Raw genomic sequence first — 21,848 nt, forward strand, 5'->3', positions numbered from 1 at the left:
GTATTGGCGCTCATTGTGTCTTCCCTTTAACGAGCCACTTCGTGCAAAACAGGCACGGAATAAAGGCAGCATCACATACAGGGTGGGGTGAAACGAATACACAATAGGATAGTGTGGGAAGTGCCTGCTAACCCCTCTCCCCCCGCGCCCCAAAATCCAGCATTCAGGACTTAGACATCCTCAGCCACCTCTCTTGCTGGGTTACAGTGTGCTTTGGTTTTGCTGCTTGCTGAAATGTGGCTCCTTTGCTTTCCTCTCCTGATGACTTTCATCTGCAGGTGGTAAGTGAGGTAAAGGGTTATTGTGGCTGTTGTCGAAATTCCAGGTTGTGTTTATTTTAAATACAAAACAAAACAATGAAAAGGGAGAAGAAAAATTAGGAGGACGTTACTGGCAGCCACACAATTTCCACAGGAAATGCTAGCATTCTTTGCTGAACTCTGCTTGCAGAGAAGAAATAGGTTTCAGAAATAACTATTGTTGACAATTTTCAGTGTTCCTTGAACTAAATCCTGAAATATAACAGTCTGTTCCTGTGGCATTTTTGGCTTGCCTGTGAATAACTGGTGAAAAAGGAGTACTCCTGTTGTTTCCCTCTTAAAACAAGCAACAGAGCCCTGTACTTCTTATCAGCATATGATTGACAGGTATCTATCTAGGAAGAAAAGCACTTAGCTCTGTAAAGGAAGAGAATGACAGCAGAAATAAAGAGCCTCTTCTCTCCCCTATAAAGTGGAGCCAGCCCAGGGTTGTGTTTTCCAAATGAAATTAGGGTTTTATCTGAGGGATTTAATTAGAGCTAAAGCATATACACAATGTTGGTTCTCCCAAAGTGCCACTGTAAAAATCATTTTCTGTGAAATTTGAAGCAAATACAAATTTATTTGTGTTCTCTTCTGAGCCCGGACATCCCTTGTGGGAAAATGGTTTTAAACACTGTACATGTTCTACTGGTACATATTGATAGTTAAAAGAAAATTTAAGAGAAGTTTGCTGTTTTTATACCATAAGGAAATATTAGTGAAAATAGCATTTATTTAGTTCTAAGAGCAGTAACTATAGATCTCTCTGATAGAAGGACTGCATCTTAGATTACAGTTAAATTAATTCAAGGCTATTCTAATAACATAGGGTTGAAATTTACAAACTGTTTACTCAGCTGATATGAATGGGAGTCCTTGTTTTTACTCCTACAATGTGGATGAGTAAGAGCTGCAGGGTCAGGCTCTTAGCATATAAATTGGCTCTGAAAAATATTAAGGCTTGATTTCAATGTCGCCAGCTCATGATACTTGATGTTTGACTTAAGGCCTCAGCACCTGGAGACAATTGATTGTGAGCTTTATATATGTGTGTGTGTGTGTGTGTGTATGTATGTGTATATATATATATATATATATATATATATACACACATACACAGAGAGAGAGAGAGAGAGAGAGTATTAGGGCTTCGGAACAGAGGCGGTTAATGCGCACTATAAGGGAACCTTTAGCGTGCATCAGCAGGGCATACATAGACCAGTTAATGTGCATCACATTAGTGCACTGTGGAAATCAGAAATCACACCCCTGTAGTGCATATTATCCCACCATGTAAAAGGCCCTAAGTTTCTAGCCGTATGGTTGCAAAGAAAAGCTTGGAAATATGATCCCAGTGCACCCTAAAGATTCCAAAAAACAGAAGGCAAATAAAAACAACTCACATTTTATTAGTCTTTAAAATGTCATGATTTTTAAGCCATGATTTTTGAGGGACCTAACTCATGATTTTTGAACATTAGGGTTGGCAGTACTGCCTCTTGCTTCCTTTGAAGTCGGTGGGAGCAGGATCAGATCCTCCAATTGGAAAATAAAAATAATTCCACTTGGTGCAGTTAGGCATGATTCTGCAAATGTGTATTTCTCTGGTCAGTCCAATGGCACGATGTCCATTAGCAAACCTTTACAGGATCTAAGTCAAGTCAGTAGGACTACTTGAGTAAATAGGTTGAGTACTGAGCAGTATTTAACCCAATGTATAGAGAAAATATATTTTTTTCATTATTAGCCTTTTTAGTTAGAAAAATGCCATTTGTAATAGAGCTATACAGACAGGCTACTCCTCTTTGCCCAATCATTAACTCAGTCATAACCCAGCAACTAAAAACATATTTCAGATCTTTATGAATTGCCATGTAAGTCTTCCCTGCCTCTTTGAGCTAGGGAAAGCAGATGTGCCTTGCAGCATGCCCTGAAGGTTTATAAAGTCTAACTGTTCAGAAAGAGGGAATGGTGGGAGGGCAAGATCCAAAGCTGAGGGACCCTCACAAAGAAACTCCTGCTAGATGTCTTCTTAAATGAGTGGGTTCCAACTTGGGCACTCCTGCTGATCTCAGCTGTGGCTTTGTGGCAAGTAAGTTAGATGTTAGGTAATGCTCTCATTTGAAATAATTGTACAAGAGTCTGCTCTTCGATATCAGTGATTCTCCTGGAATGGGGAAAAATCGCGAGAGTATGACCTAGCTTCTTTTGGACTGCATTTGCCTTTAAGGTAAAGAAGGCTCTGTATAAGGAGCGGTGTGTAGGTGCATCTCATCAAATGGACCAGTGGGAGGCACTGTGCTCGAGAGAGGCACCTTTTAGTGGGACAGTGTTTGCTGTGGTTCCTTTTGTGTGCTTTGAGAACTAATTTGCAACACACTTTTATGAGATGCAGCATACCCCTTCATGCTTCCAAACAGATCTGGTCGGTATAAGGTGGGTGTAGTGGAGCCATGGCTCAGTTTGCTGCCCATTCCCCCATTTGCTCCAGAGGGAGGAACATTTTGGGTGATCCACTGAGCATCTGGAGCAGTGATCCAGGAGGCACTAACATGGTGGCATACAAGGAGGGAAGAACCTTGGTGTTCTCTGTGACTGCGTTAGAGCTAAGCACAATCTATCCCTTTGATTTTTATTCTTACTTGAAATAGAGGCTTGCTGGCATGCAGTTATTTTAATAAAGTCTTTATAATGAACCAGAGCTACCAACATTTTGCTGTATATAATTCAGAATACTTAAATATTTAACACAGCACGAAATAATCATTTTCACTGTCAAGATGAAAAATATGTCAGAGTATTTGAGAAGTGTTGTATCTTCTGAATGAAATGTGAAAACAAGTAAGCTGACATAGTAAAGGGAGCTTGGAGCCAGCCAGTGGTGGTGGTAGGGTTTTGCCAGATACAAGGTATTTCTTTATCGGAGGGGTGAGGGATGGTTCACATGGAGCAGGTGCATCATTAAAAACACAAGGGAATAGTCTTGCAACAACAGGACTGTTGTCACTATTAAAATAGGATACATGCATCAGATACACTATTGATCCTGGTGTCACAGAGGAGTTCTTTGCTGGTGGGGAGAAACAGGCACATAAATATTCTGGTAGAAATTCCACAGCTGTTTATCTGTCTTGTAATTTCATCTTGAAGTATAAAGTTACCAGTGATATACAATATAAAGAAGCTACAGTTACCAAAAATAGCTGATATGCATTTCAACTTTCACAGGTTGGTTAGTACGGAGATCATCCTTTGCTATGCACAAGTCTTATTCTTGCTTTTTAAAGAACAGTTTAAGAAGTACCAAATGCACCAAAATAGTTTTGTAAACAACACTATTATGTTTTTAACAGCATCTTGTATTTTTCTATATTTAATTTTAAGATGTAAATAGGATATTCTGAACTGTTCCTTTATCAATATTTCCCCCTCTCTCACATGGGTTCAAGTTAGTTGTTTTCTTGTCCATGCTAGACTGTTGGCCTTTTCTCTTTATCTATATAAAGGGGAAAATTGTTATTCTAAACACATTTAGACTAACTTTAATCAAATGCTATTATTGCTGCTGTTGTACGTTCAGATATTCTTTTCAAAGCATATTCTTTAATTAAGCTGAGTACTAACATATCATTTTGGAAACTCATGTTTTGAGCACTGGATACAATATAATATTTGTGCTTGTTGCTAGGACCTGGGCAAAAACTGTTCTTGTGTTATAGAAAGGAACGGCCAGGAAATGGATGTATGCTTAACACCATTATTTGATTTATTTTTACTTAAAACAGATATAAAATGAGATGTAAATGCATTTTACAATGTCTAGTAAAAAAACAAATTTGAGTTTATACTATATCTTTGAACATGGTGCATGTTTTTGCCTAGCGATAACCTGGACTTCTTGGTTAGTGCTCAATATGTTTTGAATAAATAGGCATTCTGATAATAGGAGTCAATCAACAGAGACAGTATAACAGGGAAACGTTGGCAGTTCAGTAGAAGAAGAGGGGAGAGAGAATCAGCTATTGAGTATCCTATTGTATAGGACTTGTGTTACATAGCATCAGGATGAAATATTTGACTAAAGTAATTTGGTTGGCATAAACTACATGAAGGTTGTTTGTTAATTTTTTCTCATGTATACTTTTTGTTACCTATGCACAGCATATTAAGTGATCCTTAGGAAAAGGGGAACTGACTTTTAAATTATAATATGATGAGGGTAATTGATGGTTTAACAGTCTGGCTATTAGAAAGACACCTGCAAAGTGGCTAGCCCCACAAATTGGCCTACCTTTGTAATTGCCCGCTATTATAAGTCTTATCTTCAGGAATCTCTACATCCATTTAGTTTGCAAACCAGTTTTTGCTTGCTGCATCCAGAAGTCTAAAAAATAATTACATGTATGATATACTGTTAAAAAGGTAAATGGAGCAGTTCATATGTTATAAGTAGGGTATGTTTTGTCGTGGGTATTTTTACTAAAAGTCATGGACAGGTAACGGGCAGTAAACAAAAATTCATGGCCCTTGACACGTCCATGACTTTTACTAAAAATACCCGTGACTAAAACTTGGCGGGGCAGGGGGGCATGGCTCAGGAGGGTGGCCCTGGGGGTGCCACGGGTGCTGGAGGAACACAGCCCATGGGAGCGCTGTGGGTGTTGGGGGGGAGAGTACGGCCTGGGGGGCGCCGCAGGTGCTGGGGAAGGGAGCGCAGCCGGGGGTTGCGGGGGGAGCTTGAGTGCTGGGGAGGGATTGGTAGGGCTGGGGCAGGCTCCCTACCTGGCTCCTGGGAAGCGGCGACACTAGCTCCTAGCTCCATGTGCTGCCTCCTCTCGGCTCCAAGCCCCAGTTCTGCAGCTGCCATTGGCTGGGTACGCGGCCAATGGGAGCTGCGGGGACGGAGGCAGCACATGAAGCTAGAAGCTGAGGGAGGGGAGTTCCTGTCTCCCTTCCAGGGAGCCCCCGCCAGGTAAGCACTGCCCCAGCCCTGAGCCCCCCCCATCCAAACTCCTGTTGCTGAGGGGCAGGGTTGGGGGGCCCGAGACTGCCCCAGCAGCGGCCAGTGCGCCTGGCCCACCAGCTGCCGGAGATGTTCAGGCGGCCCCCGGGCCAGGCACACCGGCCACTGCAGAAGTCACAGAGGTCACGGAATCTGTGTGACCTCTGTGACAAACACGGAGCCTTAATTATAGGATAAGAGGCTGTGCATATGCTTCTATTTGTTTAATGTTAGTCTATCAAGTTGTACCTTTGCTAATTTGTTGATGTTGTTTATTAATTTCTGGAAGCAAGATGGCTCTGTTTACAAATAATTTTAATGAAAAGATTCTTGAAAATAAGATCTTCAGGGGTCTGACCATCTCAAGGATTAGTATGAGGCTACTAAGTCTTATACCTATTGGTCATGAGTATAAATCTGACTTTTGTCCATTATGACCAAAAGCAGTAGTTGTTGCATAACCATTCAATAGCCATTGTGAAAAGCATTAGTGGTGTCAGTTTAATTCCAAGCAGATAGATTTTCACATCAAAATTGGCACCTTGAAACTGGTATTCTCATTAGAATAAATAAAAGATTGCATGGACATAAATAATGAACTATCAACTCTCCTCCGAGAAGTAGTGCCTGAGGGTCTTAGCATATTAGCAAATGGTATATTGAAATTGGTACTGTGATTTCCCATCTTGTACCCAATTTGTGGATAAATTGACCTGCAGTCTATCTACATCGCTGATCTTTTCATTTAAAATCCGTGATTCTTCTTACTCTAGGGGCCCCTTCAAACCATCCTCCAAGCTTCCATGGTTTCTCTTCTCCAAACCACTTCTGTGGACCTTAGTAGTGCTACGGGAGCTCTCCCTTAACCGTTTACCAGGGAGTAAGAACTGAGACAAGGGCTTCTGTGTACCTACAGTTCACTTTTGAACATGCATTTAAGTTAGACAAGCATGCTTGAGCACTGCACGTTTGGTGTGCATTTTGGCTGTGATTCAGCAAAGCACTTAAACCCTCAAGTCTCTGTTCAGCAAAGCACTGGAGCATGTGCTTAATTTTAAACATGCATAAATTCCTTTAGTCGCATGTTTTCCCAACTGAAATAAGATGTACAGGAATGGGGCTTTCTCTTCACCAAGCCAGCTGGCATCCTCAGTCCACAGGATGGTTGTCCCATTCCTCAATACCATAAAGTCATGGTAGTAGTTTGTAGAAAGGTGGATTTAAAATCTGCAGTAGTGGTTTCTGGATTATGGGATTCTTTGGTGAGGGGAACTAAAAAAGTCTGTGGTAAATTCAGGTAAATTAAAAAAAGAGTTGGTATTAGTTATTAAATAAAGCTTTGAGTCTGGGGGAGGTATTGTAGACTGTGACAGCTGTTGAGGTTTTTGGCATCTAAGGAGGCATGAGAGAGAGGTTTTGGTACCCATGATGCAGGAGAGGCTTTGGGTAGCTCTTTTTTCTTCCCAGTTTAAGGCCAATGCAAAAATAAGTTTGGAGTGAGAGGTCATGAATTCAGAAGCCTCTGCCAGCAGCTAGCTGCCCCACAGTATACTGTTCCAGGCTCTGCCACTGCATCCAACAGGGATGGATAAGGATGTTACTGATAATTTTAGTAGAAACATCAAACTATTGGCATTGCAATAATTGGTACTAGTGTGGCTGCTTACATTATCATTTAGGCTCCTGAGTTAACACCCAATGAAGTTGAATGGGAACATTTCACATCTCTCTTAGGGCATGTCTACACTAGCAACGTTAAAGCGCTGCCATGGCAGCGCTTTAACACGTCTTTGTAGTCATGGCACCAGCTCTCCCAGCGCTATAAAAAACCCACCTCCACGAGGGAAGTAGCTACCAGCATAGCTGCCAGTGCTGGTGCACTGTCTACACTGCCACTTTACAGCGCTGAAACTTGCAGCACTCGGGGTATTTTTTCATACCGCGGAGCGAGAAAGTTGCAGCGCTGTAAAGTGGCAGTGTAGACAAGGACATAGTATTATTGCATCATGCTCCCTGCAGCCTTTGAAAACTGTGTCAGTGTACATTTGATTCCTGTATGGAAATTTTTCTTCAAAACCATAAGGGCTAGAGACTTTTTTTACATAAAAGTTTAGAACCTGGAGTACAATTATGCAGCAGTTTCAAAAAGGGAAAATATGTGGTTATTAATGAGGGAACATCAACACATGGTCTTGACTAAAGCAGTGACTTCAACTACACTGAAAGAACCTGTATTTATCTCATTTTATAGAAATGTTTGTTATCTTTTTGCATATATCAGGAAAGAGACCCACATTATAAAGAGCTGACTTGTGTTTTTTTATTGTGAGTAAAATTCTCCATTATTAAAGTGTCCCATATTCTTAACGCTGGTATTTTGTTAAAAAATATGGTATTTAGATATGCTGCTGTTTAAGACACTTCTTTATGGCAATAATATTTGACATTAATAGGTCATACACCAAAATTTGATATGAAGGTATTTGTAATGGAAATATGTTTGCCATTCTGTCCATTTAAAAAAAACAAACCCGAAATGTAATTTAAGAAAGTTAAGGCAGAAACCTTAGTTTCTAAGGATGAGGATGAAACAGAAAAAAGGTGAGCTTGTGTAAATATTCCATGAGCCACAAAAATATATTATGCAAAGAATATGGTGATAAATCAAAAATTAAGAAATAGGATGCAACAAAATGTGTTTCTGTGAAATAACACGTGCTTTGGTGACAGAAGGTGAAACTGAGCTTTTCAGGCTGGTGGAATGTCACAGCTTGTTTATATGCCAAGATAAAAGTATTCTCTTTAGTTCAGGGGTTCTCAGACTGGGAGTTGGGACCCCTCAGGGGGTCGCAAGGTCATTACATGGGGGGTTGCAAGCTGTTAACCTCCACTCCAAACCCCGCTTGCCTCCAGCATTTATAATGGTGTTAAATATACAAAAAAATGTGTTTAATTTATTGGGGGGGGGGTCGCACTCTGAGGCTTGTGATGTGAAAGGAGTCACCAGTAAAAAAGCTTGAGACCCAATGCTTTAGATCAGGGCCGGCTCTACAGTTTTTGCCACCCCAAGCAGCGCACTGAATTGCTGTCGCGGCCGGCGGGGGCAGTCCGTGTGCCCTTAGGGCAGCAGGCACGTTTCCGCGGCGGCGGCAATTCGGCGGCAGCTTCTATGTTTAGCTGAAGCCGCCCCGGACAGCTAAACATAGAAGCTGTTGGCCAATTGCTCTCACTGCGGAAACGCACCTGCCGCCCTAACGGCGCACGGACTGCCCCCGCTGTCCCGGGCAGCAATTCGGCGCGCTGCTTGGGGGCAAAACAACAGAGACTGCCGCCCCTTGGAGAATGCCGCCCCAAGCACCAGCTTGGAATGCTGGTGCCTGGAGCCAGCCCTGCTTCAGATAAATGACTAAATAGAAATAAATTTCATTAGTCAAATTGCAGTTGTGGTTAAAAAAAAGTGATTGTAAAAATGTTACCTTAATGCTTTCATTACCTGCTGCTCAAGGAAAAATAGCAGCACTGTTTAGTGGATTAACTAGGAGCAAGGAATTCCTAATGCTGGCTCTGACTCTTTGATTTTAAGTAAATCTTTCTGCCTCAGTTTACCCATTAGTAAAATGGAGACAACCTGACCAGTGTACTCAATTTTCTCATTATAAAGGGTGCTAATAGCAACATCCGTTTCCAATGTGGGGAGCTGATAGAGACCTAACACTTAGTTGTCTAACACTTTCCATTAGAAATGACTCTTGCAACACTGTCTTGAGAAGCTCTAACACCTCCATTGTTTGCAGTTTGGATCGTGGAAATTCAGCAGGAACAAAGCACTGAGGTCTTTCTTTGGCCCATGAAATATATCTCATGAACAAAGTCCTTCTTTGGCCCATGAAGTTCCATTCAAGTTTGGCTGATGTATAAATTGCTATTTTCTTTCTGTTGCATTTTCAGCAGAATTTTGGCAGCATGTCAAAATAATAACTGAATGTGAACATGTAATGAAAGTCCAGGCCCCTGCAGCAGCGGCAGCACACACTGAGATCCCTGGAAGCAAGACAGTCTCCCCAGGAAGACGTTGTAAAGAGTTGGAGATGGTCCATAGTTAGGGCAACAGCCTGATACTTTGTGGACCTACATTCAGTTTCCTGCTCTGCCACAGATTTCCTTTGTGATCTTGGTCAAATTTCTTATGGCCAGATTTACAAAGGTATTTAGGTGCTTAAACGTGTAGATAAGCATCTACTGGGGTTTTCAATAGTGCCTAAGTAGGTTAGGCCACTGAACAGCTATCTGCATCTTTAGGTGCCTAAACCCCCTTTTAAATTTGGCCCTCAGCCTCTCTCTCTGTACCTCTGTTCCCCATTTGTAAAATAGAGATATAGCATTCCTCTTCCTCATAGGAGTGTTGTGAGGGTAAATGCATTGAAGGTTGTCAGATACTCAGATGTACTACAGTAATGGGGATCATGTAAGTACCCTAGATAAATAAGATAGAGTGGAGGAGAAAGAACTGGGCTGTGCTCCCCCCAACAATCTTTCCCTCTGAAAGTGCTAGGTGGGTAAGAAGGTCCCCCATTTCCTGGAACAAGGGAAGAGAGATGGCCAGGCCAGGCTCCCCTCCCAGACTCAGCAAGTCACCTCAGCAACCCATTCTACCCCACCCCCTGGGGGAATGGCCTTTTGCTGTAGTTAGTCCTATATTTCAAGTCATGTTAAGGTTAAGGGAACAAATTTTATACATGGAACTGTTGTTACAGTTGCATTTTTTTTACCTTTTTCTTTAAAAAAAAAAACACCCAAAAACAACAACTAGGAAATCACATACAGAATTTTTAAAGTACTGTCATTTAGGTTACAAAGTCAAATACTGGAAAGATAGGAAATGCTAGAATTAAGCCTGTGGTCCCATAATTCAGACCCCTTGTGTGTATACATTGCAATACAGTCTTCAATCTGCCTCTTTCAGTGCACAGGCTGCACAATGCTCATATAATGAATCAGGGTTGGGTGGTGGACAAAACTGTAAGCTATCATGGGATAAAAGGGAAGGTCCTATCATGGACAGAAGTGCTGCTGAGCATCCATCTAAAGTCAGTGGGTGCCCAGTACCTCTGGCAGTGGTTAAGTGCAGGTCTGGTGATATGGACAGAAGATGGGGAGTCATGATGTCCTGAGTTCTGATCTGTGTCTGACAGTGATTCCTTTGTCTCTTTATCTCAGTTCCTCTATTTGTAAAATGAGACTTATAATCCCCTTCTATTTTGTAGTGGAAATAAATTCATTAATGCTTGTAAGGTATCTAGATATTATAGTGAGGACACTAATAAAGGCAATGAGGAAGTGAATTATTTTGCATTCATTGCTGCAGATGGATGGGGTGCAGTAAATGAGGCAGGGGCCACTACTTGAAGGATGAGGGGCTACTACTTGTAGGATGAGGAGAAACATTTCTGTACAGTGAGTACTCACTTGCTTGTGCACTGAATGAGGCAGGGGTCCTGTGGAAAAAATAGCATGTGATGTGTAATTAAGACTGTATCTTAATGTATATGCACAAGGGGCTGAATTAAGAAAGCACGCACAACATGAATTCAGCCATTTTCGAACTTTCTAGTGTTTGACTTCAAAACCTAGACAAAGTTCTTCTAATGAAATTTAAAAAAAATAATTGTTTTGAGATTCTCTAATGGAAGGCAAAAAGTACAAATGATTATTATTTTATTTAAGTCATGTCTGCTGCCTGCTCAAAACAAATTTGTGTGTTTGTTTTTAACACTAGCAACACTATAAAGCCAGTATACTGTAGCTGCAGAAGTACAAGTTACATTCTCTTTCTCATTAATGTAATTACAAATTTCAGGTGAACTGTGATTCCAGAAGGCCACATTCTGATTTCAGTTATATAGGTGTAATTCTGGAGTAATTCCAGAGAGGTCAGTGGAATTATTCCAGATAGGGATGTAAAAGTTTAACCAGTTAACTGGTTTAATCAGTCGATAAAACTCTGCTGCTGCCCTGAACCCAGGATTCCGCTGCTGCCCCATTCCCGGCATCGTGGTTGCCAGGTGCAGGACCGGCAGAACTCCTTAATGGTTAACTGTTTAATTTTACTGTAGAATTTTAATAGGTTAAACGGTTACTATTTTTAAACCCTATTTACATCCCTAATTCCAGACAGTTTCTGCACTCAGTAAGAGTCTCATTATTTATTTATCTCATTTATTATTTTTAGTGGTCATAAAATTAACTGAAAATAACAGTATTTAACTTTTAAGCACTCCAGCAAACTCATACACATCCCTCTTATAGAAGGTGATGTATAAGGCTAGTCATTTGTTTATCGTGACAAAAAATGACTGTCATCATTTAAAATATACTAAAATGAAGAAAAAGTCATAGCATATATTATTACCTATAATATAATATATAATTGTTTTGGAAATTATGAGGAAATGTAGATATATTTTACTTTGAAATACATTGTTTAATACTTTTTAATAATATTTAATTACTTTGGACATATAGAGTCAAATTTGTAAAAGTTAATCGAGCAATCTCACTGGGTAGTGGGTAGGTCTAAGTGACAAAGATTTTTAAAAAGCCCTAACCAGTCATGGGTGGTTTGGGGTTATGATGGGTTTTTTTCTTTTTTCTTTGCGGGGGTGAGGGGGGGTTCCAAGGCCATGATATGCATAGATTTACAACCTTTATAATGTGCCTCCCTTCTTGTGTACTGCTAGCTTCTCACAAATGCTTTTGACCACACTGCAAGTAAATCTTACTAGCATCATTAGTAAGTTTCACTTGAAACTTGCAATGCAATGGTGTGTTTCTCTTTTTCCTTTGTTTATTAGGGTTTGCCAAATGATACTTACAGATGACGCCTGTAATCTTCATGTTGCAGATGACAGATCTGGCAGACTATAATGGACTAGGTTGTTCAAGTCAGAAAAAGGAGTATGCAAAAGGAGAGGAATTGGTAATAACAACATGGCAGGACAGGGAAAGAAGGATGATACAACAGATGGGACAATATGGAAAGAGACTGGTTCCAGCAGTGTTGCTGACATTCAGAGCTTTTACATGCGAGGAAGGAGATACAGATGATTTTACACAAATTATGGATAAATTTGGGAGATACTGTAACACCTGGAGATATGTTACTTAGGAGAGACATTATTTTAAATTAATAATTAATGGTAATATGAAGCAAAAGTCATCTCAGTATTAGATATAGGACATGCATTTTTGGCAAGCAAATTTTAGATGAGTTAAGCGCTAAATTAATAACTTTTAAATCACTGTTTTAATGTTGCAAGTGTAAGTGAATGGCATGTGGCATTAATTGTGTTCCCAAGATATTTTAAAAAGTAATCACACAAACCATTGCGGGATTACAAGACATTGAAATTCTAATGGATGATTATTTAATTTGGCTCAGGGAATTTAGAGAACACAATGCAAGATTTAGGGAAATGTTGCAGAGGTACCTCTCTGTGAACTTAAAAAATACCCCAACCAATCCATGCCTCAACAGCAGCTATTTGAATTCAACATGAATTGAGCAAAGATATTTTAATTATTGAATCAGTTAAAATAAAAGTTCTAGTTCAGATATCCATTCCACAATGTAAAATGTATCTAAGGAGACTTCTAGATCTGATTTATGGTCAGTAAGACAATTTCTGGTTAAGGACATTGTCTAGTATTGGGAAGACAGACAGAAACAGACATTTTATTAATTAAATCATCATTTCAAAACATTTCAACTATAATTACAGTATTTACCTGAACTTTTTACATTGTTAAGGCAACAGTTTTGGCATGGAATTTTTTAGTAAATTTAATGGAAGAGGTGCGCGGGGAAAAAACACTAAGTCACAGAAAGGTCAGCAAATAATGTAGTTTTCACTACATCAGTATACCCACAAGCATAATGGGGGGTGCTGAAAGATGAGGCTGAGGGTAGGGAATTAGCGAGAAAGCCCACCCTGTATTGACCCTGCATTGGCGGCTCCTGTCCCAGAGGGCTGGGCATGGGTTATGTACGTTCATCAACCATTCAGGAGGCATGGTGTAACTGACACTTTACAATATGTTGTATTTCATCTAGAACAAGTAATGTTTGATGTAAAGAGTAATGGCTTATGGTAGAATCACACTAATTTTGGAAATTATAAATGCGAATCAAGAATCCTTTAGCATTCAAACAGTTAATTTCCTCTGCGTTTTTTGACTGTACTTTTAAATATTCATACAAGCTTCTATTGTTTCATTGCTTACATTAACAGGATACAGTTTGTCAGATAATTTAGGAGCACTGTAAGTTGATCTCCTGATTACCATCTAGTAGCTTGCCTTCCGTATTAAGGAAAAGGAATAAGCAGTGGCTTTTATGTGGAGTTCACTGTATTTCAGTTGCTAGTAATCTTTGAAATAATGAAGTGAACTACAGATAATCTTGACATGAAATAGTACAGCATTTTATGTTTCTCTTTCAGTGTTCCAAGCAACCATGACTTGATCCATATAAGTCTTTTGTTCACTCTCAAATCGGAGTTTAATGGAGGATTTACAGAAATGTTGGACAGCACAAATATATATGTATGATTGATGCAGTGTTCTGTACATATCATATAGTTCTGCATTATAAATTATTTGGTGTTTTAGTATTAAAAACAGATGATAACATATAGCTTCAGCATTATTATATATGCACAGGAGATGGATACAGTAGATTCCACTTATTAGCAACCTCTCTGTTCTCAGCAAAAAGTTGCTATAATTCAAAGGTTTGCAGGGCTTCAGCCAGGGAAGGAAGTGCCTGGGACACACCAAGCCCAAGCCACTAGGGCCAGGCCAGGGTTCAGCATGGTGGGCACAGAGAAGTACCCTGCAGCCCTGTGAGCCCCAGTGTCCCTGCTCACTGTGGAAAGTCTCAGCCCTTCCTGTGGCTGTCCTGACCTCAGCCTCCCCTCCCAGATATAGGCAGGTTTGCGGGGTTGTAGCCAGGGCACGCAGACCAAAGAGCTGTTCATAAGCAGCAAGCCTGTTGCCAATATTAGAATCCCATTAAGGTTAAAGTCAATGGCATGGGATTGGTTCCCAGCAAAATGTTCCTGTTAACCAGAAGTTTTAATATCAGGATTGCTATTAAGTAGCATCCACTGTATATGCATATATAGTGTGTGTGTTTGTGAATTCTGAGCATCCTCAAAATGTACTATAAATGTGTTGTTCATTCCTCCCAACAGCCACGAGTCAGTGGAAAATAATTGGTAAAATCTGAAAAATACACATTCACAATTTGTTAATATTAATCTCTAAATGCAAGTTGCAGATATTTACCCATTAATTTTATTTTTAGTGATATTTTGAAGCTCCTGAGAATTCCTGTTTGTGAATGTGCTGCATTGACACTGATATTTAAAGTAGCTTAGAAAATGTAGATAAGTTAATAATAAATATTAATTTATATTATTAAGACTTACTGACAGGTTATAAAGGTTTATGAAGGATGGAAAGCAAGGTTGCTGGCTTTTGATTTGATAATATCACTTTGTGAATGCAACTTTTGAGTTTTACTTGCAATGTCATAAATTCAATCTGAAATAACAATTATCATTGTATATGTATTTTTTTTAAGAGTTGCGGTTTTCACTCAGAGTGATGGTTGCACTAAAATTTCATAGCAAGTGGAGAAAGAAAGTGTGTATCTTTTAAGCCTATTTTGTTAAGCAATATTTTCCAGTCTGTGTCCAGTTCTCGAGAATGACAAAAGTATAGATTTGTTCAGTTGAAGTGTTTTTGCACACTCAGATTTCTAGAGAGAACTTTGTCAAACAAAGTTTGTATATGGATGTGTTATTTTAACCTGGGTTTAGAATTATAATTAAATTACCAGGATTCAAAACAAATGTATTCAGAGAGATTTTTGGTAGGCTTGTTTAAGAAAATATTTTTGTAGACTGTAAAAATTAGAATGAAACACTTACTAGCTGTCCAATTTAAACATGAAGCATTGTACATTAATTGCTCAAAAGTATATCAGTGGCATAGTTCCCACTGCATTATGCATGCTTTATATTATTATTGATTGGTCTCGATTTTGCTTCTAACTTTTCTTTCTCATTCATATCTTCGTAGGTACTGTAATTCTTTCTTTACTTGGTTCAGTGTTTCTGTCCTTAATTTTATTCTGATCATTTCTGTCTCATGTCTTTGATGTTTTTCTAACATTTAAAACAGAAAATGTATGCTCTCTTGAAGGAGCTGTAGCTTGTAGATTGTTGAGTGCGTTTTGTGAGTTCAGAGTTCATATTTGGGACCTTTTTCTGCAATATGAGTAATCCGTTTTTTATTTGAGTAGTCCCATTCATTTCAATGAGATTATTTATGTAAGTAAAGTTTCAGTATCAACCCATTGGCTTGGATTTGACTCCTACTGTCACGCTGCCTGGTATGGGACAGAGCTCAGAGTGCCAATCTCAGTTCAGACTGCCAGAAAACAGGGCAAGCACCCCAAACTGGTGGTATATTCTAGTAAGATTTCACCAAGTCAGTAACAGGTGTGTGCTTCCAAAATGCTGTACTAGCTATTATGGAGCCACAGACAGTCCCCTTCAGGCCCTCTATCCCTTCATACACCACCCAGAAAAAACAGACTTCTGTGATAAATTATTGTTAAAACCACAAATCACATATATTGGGTTCTTCCAGTTCCAAAGAACCAGACACTCACCCCAGATCAATATGTACTTCTGGATCTCACTCAAAAACCAAGCTGGTAGACAATCTTTTAGTAAACTAAACTGAAGGTTTAGTTTTATTTATATATATATATTTATATATATATATATATATATATATATATATATATATATATATATATATATAAAAATAAATATATAGTGATTTTATGTAGTGATATTAAATCTGCTAGTTTGCAGTAAGTCTCTCTGGATCACCCAAAAGATTGGGGGTCCTCAGTCCATTATTCAAAGCTTCCCTTTGTTAGAAATCATAGTTAAGGCTGTGAGTCTGTCACAGAAGTCATGGATTCCGTGACCTCCGTGACTTCTGCAACAGCCAGTGCAGCTGATGCAGGAGCCAGCCACACCAACCGCTGCAGAGGCAGTCTTGAGCCACCACCCTCCCCCACGCCAGTAGCAGCAGGAGTTTGGGTGTGGGAGGGGGCACAGGGCTGGGGCATAGGTTTGGGGTGCGGGAGGGGATAAGGGGTCTGGGCAGCACTTACCTCGAGGAGAGGCTCCCCAGAAATGGCGACATGTCCCTCCATTTCTAGGTGGAGGTGCAGCCAGGCAGCTCTGCGCGCTGCCTATATCTGCAGGCACTTGGTTCCCGGACAATGGTAGCTGCGGAGCTGGTGCTTTGGGTGGGGGGCAGTGCGCGGAGCCCCCTGGCCGCCCCTCCACTTAGGAGACAAGAGACATGTTGTTGTTTCCAGGCAATCGCGCAGAGCCACGTAGGGAGCCAGCCCCCCCAAGCCCCTCGAGCACCAGTGGGGGTCCCAGGCTGCGCGCTGCCGCCTGCCTCCCCCCCAGCACCAGCGGATGTTCTGGGCCATGTGCCACTGTCTGCCTGCCCCCCAATAGCAGCAGGGGGCCTGGGCCATGCACCACCACCTGTCCCCCTCCAGTACCAGTGTTGTACCAATATAATAAAAACCAGCAGGATCTTATTAAGAGGGATAAGGCAAAGATGCCACATTTATTGTAAATACCATAACAAAACAAAAGACAATGTTTTCCTACTTGTTTCCATTACTACTTATTCCTTACACACACACACACACACACACACACACACACACACACACACACACACACACACACACACACACATATTCATCCACACAATCATTCATTCAGGTTCTGTATAGATGTTATAGTTACCAGCCTAGATGTTGCTCATGCCAAGTTACTGGCCAGGTATCTTGGTCATGAGGATGGAGCCGAGTCTGTGTCAGATGCATCTGATGCTCCTGGAGGCTGGCAGCAGAACCATAGACTCAAAGTCCTTATTCTTTAGAGTCCAGTTTTATAGGGATTTTTCCCTATGTTAGTTCATAGGAGTTGCTTCATTTTGCTGTTGCTAAATCAATTAGCAGGTGGCTGGCTCCATGTGGTCAGATGCTTTGTTTTTCCTTTCTTTGAGGTGTGGTGGGTAGATTCCAGTTTGCCCTCCGGGGGTCATCTGGTTGATCCCACTTGACACCTTCTTCAGCCGACACTGAATTTTTCAGGCTGGTGACTCCCTAACCATTCAGTCACATACATTCTCTATCTTAATCACATCTATTTTACTGTCTTTTTACTCTTTGGGGTGTTACCAATTTATGTGAGACTCCCTGTCTTTTAACAATCAAAGATAAAGTGAGATGAAAACTTACAGAGGGTGGGGGTCTCTATTTATACACTATAACAGCTACTGTTTTGGCTTACTTAGAGATAATTAATGTTTAACAAGTTTTATACAAAGTATTTCTTTGAGCTTAACAAGTTTTATACCAAGTATCTCTTTGAGCAGGGTTCACACAGACACAGCTGGTGGCTTGCAAGTTAGAGGCTAAATGTTGGGAATCACAAATTTACTTCTAACATAAACCTTAAGTTATAAAGTATCAATTAACAATAAATCATTTCTCATATAAACCATGTTTAATATAAACCTTCTTTAATATCCCTACATCAGCAGGGGTCCCGGGTTGACTCCCCTGCCCTGAGTTCACCCTGCATCCCTGGCCCCCTGCCCCAGAGCTCCCACAGCGCCCCTGGTCTTCCCCCTTCCCCAAAGCACCCAAGTTTTAGTTAGGGGTATATAGTCATGGACAAGTCACGAGCCATGATTTTTTGTTTACTGCCCGTGATCTGTCCATGACTTTTACTAAAAATACCCATGACTAAAATGTAGCCTTAATCATAGTCCAGAGATGTGGAGCAGGAAAGAGGCAAGAAGGTGATATCACAGTCTCCAGTTTGTAACATAAGAACAGCCATACTGGGTCAGGCCAAAGGTCCTTCTAGCCCAGTATTCTGTCTTCCAACAGTGGCCAATGCCAGGTGCCCCAGAGGGAATGAACAGAACAGGTAATCACCAAGTGATCCATCCCCTGTGCCCATTCCCAGCTTCTGGCAAAAAGAGGCTAGGGACACCATCCCTGTCCATCCTGGCTAATAGCCATTGATGGATCTATCCTCCATGTACGTATCTAGTTCTTTTTTGAACCCTGTTATAGTCTTGGCCTTCACAATGTCCTCTGGCAAGGAGTTCCGGAGGTTGACTGTGCGTTGTGTGAAAAAATACTTCCGTTTCTTTGTTTTAAACCTGCTGCCTATTAATTTCATTTGGGGACCCCAACTCTTATGTTATGAGAAGGAGTAAATAACACTTCCTTATGACTGGTGTGGAGAAAGTAAATGATTTTATAGACCTCTATCATATTCCCTCTTAGTCATCTCTTTTCCAAGCTGAAAAGTCCCAGTCTTATTAATCTCGATTCTCTCTTCATATGGCAGCCGTTCCATACCTCTAATAATTTTTGTTGCCCTTTTCTGAGCCTTTTCCAATTCCAATATATCTTTTTTGAGATGGGGCAACCACATCTGCATGCAGATTTCAAGATGTAGATAAGACCTCTGAGTGACACCACTATTTACCTCTCTCCAGTTTGAAAAGTGACCATTTGTTCCTACCCTTTGTTTCCTATCTTTTAACCAGTTACTAATCCATGAGAGGACCTTCCCTCTTATCCCATGACAGCTTACTTTGCTTAAGAGCCTTGTCAAAGGCTTTCCCAAAATCTAAATACACTGTATCCACTGGATCCCTTTGTCCATTTGCTTGTTGACCCCCTCAACCTCAGCCCATGTGCATGGAAAGTTAGTCGCAAACATGGAATCAGGGATCACATGTCCTACATGCCCTGCCAAGTCACTGGGCCTGCATTGCCCATATGCTCTCTAAGGCATCATGAAGAGAGCCCCATTGGAATAGTTGTAGAAGGCGACAAAGAGTCCTGTGGCACCTTAAAGACTAACAGACGTATTGGACGTGGGTGAATACCCACTTCGTCAGACACATGTGGTGGATTCCACCACATGGGTATTCACCCATGAAAGCTTATGCTCCAATATGTCTGTTAGTCTTTAAGGTGCCACAGGACTCTTTGTCACTTTTTACAGATTCAGACTAACACGGGTACCCCTCTGATAAGTGGAATAGTTGATTATCCTTAATGGCCCATCTTCTATGGCTGACTGATCTTAATGTAAATCTGACTTATCCAGGAACACGATATGTTTGAGATACAAACACATAGCAGACATTCATAACTTCATATACAATGACAATGCATGCATGTAAACAGGATAACATTGTTCAACAGATCACAACTTTTCTAGTAGTATCTTACAAAGCATACTTTGCATAGGATTTATCACAACTGTGCAACAGGCGTTCTGCTTCAGTGGTTATACCTTAGTGTAAGCATGGTCATCTTTCTTTTTATACAGTGTCACACCTACAACTGAAGGTTGGGATCTAAGTACAAAAGTTAAAAATCCAAAGAAGTTTTATCCTTCCTTTTTTTAGTTTTTAGAATGTATTTGAGTTGATTGGTGTAGTGGGGAGGAGAGAGAGAACAATATTATGTGGTGATACTATAAGACAGGATTTATTACATTGAATTTATATTTTCAATGGTAATGTGGAAAATGTACGTTTTATAAGCAATAATAAGAAAAAAAACCACCTTTTTCCTTAAAGAGAGATGTTTGAAGCCAGTCAGGATGCTGAAAAACTAAAGCACTTATAAAAAATCATTTCAAAATATTTGCAAATCCCAGTTTTGCTACAGACATTGGACCCCTGGAAAGCAATATGATACGTAACTTCTCCTTGAGGGAAAATACCCCCATAAAACTGAGAAGACAACAAAATAGCATGTATTGTATTTACCTTTGCCATAACCCTTAAGAGGGAAAAAAGAAAGTAGTTCTCTTTTTGATCTTTCAAACTGAATTTAGGGGATATTTAATAAAATGTAGCTGGGCTTTTTATTGCATACCCCACTCACAAAGTATGATCTACTCTTCAGTGCCCAGCCCTGTCTAAGAGAGGTGGTGATTTGGAGCTTGTGCAGCTAATCCCAGAACTACTTCTTCATTCTTTGGCTAATGTGCAAGAGCAAGTCAGCACCTTGTCGCCTGTAAACTCGGGTGGATTTTCAAAGTGTTGAACTGGGATGTGCACAGATGTCTTGACTTATACAGTCTGAATGCTTTGACCCCCAACTTAGTTTATTGTACTTGACTCTTTGAATTGGCAGCACAGTGCACTGCAGTCTGTTAACGTGCCTCTCAGCTACATTAGCAGCCAATCATTTTTAGCTGTGTAGTGTAAATCTGAAGTTCAAGCTCTGTAGCATATAAATCAGGGGTTCTCAAACTGGAGGTCGGGACCCTTCAGGGGGTCGCAAGGTTATTACCTGGGGGGTTGCGAGCTGTCCGCCTCCACCCCAAACACCGCTCTGCAGCCAGCATTTCTAATGGTGTTAAATATATTAAAAAGTGTTTTTAATGTATAAGGGGGGGTCACACTCAGAGGCTTGCTATGTGAAAGGGGTCACCAGTACAAAAGTTTGAGAAATACTGATATAAATTCATGTATGGTATTTTTTAATAGACTTGCTCATTCTGTGCACTTCTAGATTTCCAAATATGAGCAATCTATTTTCCCACCTGGTAGGCCTATCAGCTGATTGTAATAGATCAAAAGGACTCTGTATACTTCAGGGTCTTCCTATTGGAAATAATTGTGTAAATGATCCTGATGCATTCTTATAGATTTTTTTTTTTAACAGACCATGAGTAATGTTCAGACAAATGAGAGATTGGAAAACATCACTCTACAAAATAGAATATGGTTTGTCTAGTACTTCAGTATTCTGTGCTATCACAATTTGAAACAATTGATTAAAGGGATAAGTCCTTACATATTAGTGTCTGTAACATTGAAAATACTGCGGGTGTGCCTGGTCTCCTATTGAAGCTCAGCCATAACTCCCATTCTTAGCAATGGGAATTCTGTGTGTGAATCTATAGCGAAATAGTGTGTACAACCAACTCTGGAAAGCTAACTTCACAAGGTAGCCTCCAGTTCTCCCTTCAGGGAAGGATTCTTGAGCATGTACAGAGGGAGAAGATGTGGCTTGCAGTTCTAGGCTCCCTGGTGATATTAGGTTCTGTCTTTGCCATTCCTAGGGCAGTTACGTAAGGAGCTAGTCATTCCATATAGCTCTCTGGGTCCTTCTATCATCAGGAGGGCTCCTCAGAGAGAGAGATGTAGCTACATACTTTCCTACATGGAGCTTTCTGCGTTCCCCTTGACAGAGTTAAAAAGCACAGAGTAGGGAATTAATTCTGAGGGCAGTGGAAATGTACTGGTTCTTCCATTATATGTCAGGGTATGTGTAAGTGTTCATGCCCCTTATGCACGTGAGATCAGTTGTTTGAATATCAGTGTTC

The 21,848-nt window shown here is 40.5% G+C and overlaps 1 protein-coding gene across 3 annotated transcripts in view; it reads left to right on the forward strand.

The window, feature by feature from the left end:
• The window catches only part of LOC123373173 (synuclein alpha interacting protein), a 113,430-nt gene that overhangs the window by 506 nt on the left and 91,076 nt on the right, over positions 1-21,848 (forward strand). The window contains exon 1 of one of the 3 annotated variants that reach the window (XM_045022010.1): positions 263-281. The exons of the other annotated variants lie outside the window; for them this stretch is intronic. The gene's annotated coding sequence lies outside the window, so the exon portion shown is untranslated. Of the gene's footprint in view, positions 1-262; positions 282-21,848 lie in introns of those variants that run through there. 3 annotated transcript variants of the gene reach the window in all.

Source organism: Mauremys mutica, chromosome 6 (genome assembly GCF_020497125.1).
Source record: "Mauremys mutica isolate MM-2020 ecotype Southern chromosome 6, ASM2049712v1, whole genome shotgun sequence".
Taxonomy (NCBI): Eukaryota; Metazoa; Chordata; order Testudines; family Geoemydidae; genus Mauremys; species Mauremys mutica.